The sequence below is a fragment of the Sapajus apella genome, unplaced genomic scaffold (assembly GCF_009761245.1).
Source record: "Sapajus apella isolate SASKATOON/1434 unplaced genomic scaffold, GSC_monkey_1.0 scaffold3724, whole genome shotgun sequence".
NCBI lineage: Eukaryota > Metazoa > Chordata > Mammalia > Primates > Cebidae > Sapajus > Sapajus apella.
This window is the reverse complement of record NW_022440650.1, coordinates 5,753-6,701: the sequence shown is the minus strand read 5'-3', so window position 1 is coordinate 6,701 and position 949 is coordinate 5,753. Positions and strand designations below refer to the sequence as shown.

The following is a 949-nucleotide window of genomic DNA, read 5'->3' as shown; positions in this document are numbered from 1 at the left end:
GCTGACAGGAGATTGATCTGTGGGCCCAGCTCTGAGTCACCAGAGCCGATGGCTCACAGTCACAGCCCAATAGGATGGGCTGCTGACGAAAGCAGGGTACATGAAGCCTCTAAGGCAGTTTGAAATCTACAGAATCCTAAATCACAAAGATGAGGGCCTATGCTAATGATGGTGATGGGAATGCAGATGGTGGAGGTGGTGATTATTCCACGTCAATCATAAGACAGAAATGTGTCCTTATGCAGCCATAAAAAAAGATGAGTTCCTGTCCTGTGTTCCTTTCCAGAACCTGAAAACCATCATTCTCAGCAAACGGACAGAAGAACAGAAAATCAAACATCACGTGTTCTCACTCATAGGTGGGTGTTGAACAATGAGAACACATGAACACAGGGAGGGGAGCATCACACATTGGGGCTTGTTGGGGGGAAATAGGGGAGGGACAGTGGGGGGTGGGGAGCTGGGGAGAGATAGCATGGGGAGAAATGCCAGATATAGGTGCTGGGGAGGAAGGTAGCAAATCACACTGCCAGGTGTGTACCTATGCAACAATCTTGCATGTTCTTCACATGTACCCCAAAACATAAAATGCAATAAAAAAGAAGACAGAAATGTGTCCTTTTAATGTTGCTGACTAATTTGACACTCTAATCAAAGCTGTGTTGAGCCTTCACTAAAGCAGATTTCCTTAGAAACATTGTTCAAATGTGTGGTATGGAACTGTGAAGCAGGTGGCCAACAGCATAACACTTTTCAAAGTCAGATTACATAAAAACCAGTTTCTCAGAAAATTGATGCTGTTATCTGAAGGGTCCCTGAAAACTCTCTATTATGCTTCTATTACTTTTCGCTTCCAAATTATTGGAAACAAATTTGTTTAACATGGAAAAATCTGATCACTCTAACTTAAATTCATGATTCTTTCAAATACAGCCTTTTTTTTTTTTTT

The 949-nt window shown here is 42.3% G+C and overlaps 1 pseudogene; it reads left to right on the top strand.

The window, feature by feature from the left end:
* The first annotated feature begins 6 nt into the window (after positions 1–6).
* The window catches only part of LOC116547595, a 6,095-nt pseudogene continuing 5,152 nt past the window's right edge, over positions 7–949 (top strand).